The following is a 3,471-nucleotide window of genomic DNA, read 5'->3' as shown; positions in this document are numbered from 1 at the left end:
TCTGATAGAGGCTATCTGCCAGCAGAAAATGAGCTGAAGGGGACCTCTGTCATAGCGTGCCTTCAGTTTCCCTGTGAACTTACAAATCTCACTAATCAGGAAGCGGAGCAAAATAGACCGGGAGGGAGGGGCTGCCGAAGCTAGGGCATGCGGGGTGTGAGTCCAGGAGGTCTGACAGCAAAAGAGTCAGGAGGGGGATGAGCTCTGCCTTCTCTGCGTCTAAGTTCGCTGTGGCCCACCTCTTCCTCTCAAGACTGGGTGAAAGACGCTCGACTCACAGAGTACATGCCAGGTTACTGAGGGAAGCTGAAGGACAGTCAATCTGGCTAAATCTAGGTGGCCTTTCAAAGTAAGGCTCCCAGAAATATCTTCCAGCAAAACTTCCCTGACACCCGCACGTCCATCGTTGTGGACAGGGTCACCCTTCTACCTCCCTTTGCGCTCTGTGCTAACCTCTGTCCCCAGCTTCTCCTTACCTGTAATCACCTGATCAGTTGTCCACTTCCTCGCTGAAACGGACGCTCCTTGAGGGAAGAGATCATATCTTACTCGTTTTCATAAGTCACCTAATGTCTAACTTACTGATGTGTACAGATTTCTTTGAAACCAGATACCAAAACTTGATAAATATAAGGCAGAATATATGTCTCACTACGCTGCCCTTATCAAGAATAGGAGATCGGGCGTCTCTCTGGTAAAAGCGCTTCTGTGAATTCTCTTTGCATTCTCACATTTAAGGCAGGTATTTCCTTACTGTCTTTTACAGGGGTAAGGAGACCTTTCCACAGTGATGTAAGTGAAATAAAGGTGTCACAAATTATTATTGCCTTCATTTGTGCCTAAACCAAACATGAGTGTGATGTACTAAGTAAATAAAAGTATAATTTATCTTCTACTTTTCCTAAGACCACTAGTAGCTGTTTTTGCTTTAATAATTAGAAGTGAAAAATGTACTAAGGATGACACTTTTATTTATTTATTTATTTTAATTGGAGGCTAATTACTTTACAATATTGTAGTGGTTTTTGCCATACATTCACATGAATCAGCCATGGGTGTACATGTGTTCCCCTTCCTGAACCCCCTTCCCACCTCCCTCCCCATCCCATCCCTCAGGGTCAACCCAGTGCACCAGCCCTGAGCACCCTGCCTCATGCATCGAACCTGGACTGGCGATCTATTTCACATATAATAATATACATGTTTCAATGCTATTCTCTCAAATCCATCCCACCCTCACCTTCTCCCACAGAGTCCAACAGTCTGTTCTTTACAGCTGCGTCTCTTTTGCTGTCTCGCATATAGGATGATCATTACTATCTTTCTAAATTCCATATATATGCATTAATATACTGCATTGGTGTTTTTCTTTCTGACTTACTTCGCTGTGTATAATAGGCTCCAGTTTCATCCACCTCATTAGAACTGATTCAAATGCATTCTTTTTAATAGCTGAGTAATATTCCATTGTGTATATGTACCATAGCTTTCTTATCCATTCGTCTGCCGATAGACATCTAGGTTGCTTCCATGTCCTGGCTATTATAAACAGTGCTGTGATGAACATTGGGGTACATCTGTCTCTTTCAATTCTGGTTTCCTTGGTGGACACTACTTTTTAAATGATCCTTTCTAACCATAGTTTTCTATGCAATAAGCACCTTAACTGATTTAACTAATCTATAAAATAAGTTAGTAAAAATAAGATATCTAGATTATCAGATATTACCCCACCACCCAGAATTAACCTAGTAACAATGTTGTATATCCACCCAGATTTTTTTCCACAAATAATGAGATTATTCTGAATATGTACTTTTCTAATTGGATTTTTTAAAATCCAGTATATCCTAAATATACTTCCCATCTAAATAAATTCAGTTCAAAAGCAGTAATGTTTAATATTTGTATATGTATCTATATATAGTATACTAAAATTGTAAACATATGTAGTAGAATTATAATAAACAAAGGAAAATAAACCCAAAACTCAGAAAAGTGGGTGTTTTTACAGGGTAGAGATTGGATTTGTGAAGGGTCTAGCCATTTTAAAGGTGCAAATATTTTTCATTATTTTTTACATGATATATATAAATTCATGTATAAATATACTATTTCATAGTATAGATATACAAAAATTTATTCACAACAATCTTCTTCAAATAAGCATTTACAATTTTCTAATCTTTCACTAAACAAAATCCTAATGAATGTTCTTACAGCAAAAGTTAAAAAACTTTTTTTTTTAACTCTAGGACAAATTTCTAGAAATAGAATTGTTGAGTCAAAGGGTTTGCACAATTTTAAGGCAATTAACACACTGCTGAACTGCCATTTAGGAAGATTATGTCACTTCCAGCAATTTATGAGTGTCCTTTTTACTCAGCCCTCACCAACACTGAGAATAACTTCAACAGTACATGAACCGAGAACTTCCAGATGTACAAGTTGGATTTAGAAAAGGCAGATGAAACAGGGACCAAATTGCCAACATCCGTTGGATCATAGGAAAAGCAAGAGTATTCCAGAAAAACATCTACTTCTGCTTCATTGACTACACTAAAGCCCTTGATTGTGTGGATCACAGCAAACTGTGGAAAATACTTAAAAGACAAGGGAATACCAGACCATCTTACCTGCCTCCTGAGAAAAGTGTATGCAGCTCACAAAGAAACAGAGCTGGACATGGAACAACAGACTGGTTCCAAACTGGGGAAGGAATACAACGAGGCTGTGTACTGTCACCCTGCTTATTTAATTTGTATGCAGAGTACATGCGAAATGCCAGGCTGAATGAAGCACAAGCTGGAATCAAGATTGCTGAGAGAAATATTACTAACCTCAGGTATGCAGATGACACAGTGGCAGAAAGGAAGAGGAACTAAAGAGCTTCATAATGAAGGTAAAAGAGGAGAGTGAAAAATCTGGCTGAAAACTCAACATTCAAAAAACCAAGATCACGGCATCTGGTCCTATCACTTCATGGCAAATAGATGGGGAAAATTGGAAACAATGACAGACTAGTTTCTTCAGCTCCATGAACTGCAGCACACCAGGCTTTCCTGTCTTTCACAATCTCCCTGAATTTACTCAGACTCATATCCCTTGAGTCAGTAATGCCGTCCAATCATCTCATCCTCTGTTGGCCCCTTCTCTTCTTGCCCTCAATTTTTCCCAGCATCAGGGTCTTTTCCAGTGAGTTGACTCTTCACATCAGGTGGCCAAAGTATTGGAGTTTCAGCATCAGACATTCTAATGAATATTCAAGGCTGATTTCATTTAGGATTGACTGGTTTGATCTCCTTGCAGTCCAAGGGACTCTCAAGAGTCTTCTCCAGCACAATTCAAAAGCACCAATTCTTTGGTGCTCAGCCTTCTTTATGGTCCAAATCTTATATCCACACATGATTACTGGAAAAACAATAGCTTTGACTATACACACTTTTGTCGGCAAAGTGATATCTCTGCTTC

The sequence above is a fragment of the Capricornis sumatraensis genome, chromosome 3 (assembly GCF_032405125.1).
Source record: "Capricornis sumatraensis isolate serow.1 chromosome 3, serow.2, whole genome shotgun sequence".
Lineage (NCBI taxonomy): Eukaryota > Metazoa > Chordata > Mammalia > Artiodactyla > Bovidae > Capricornis > Capricornis sumatraensis.
Note: the sequence above shows the minus strand (reverse complement) of the source record.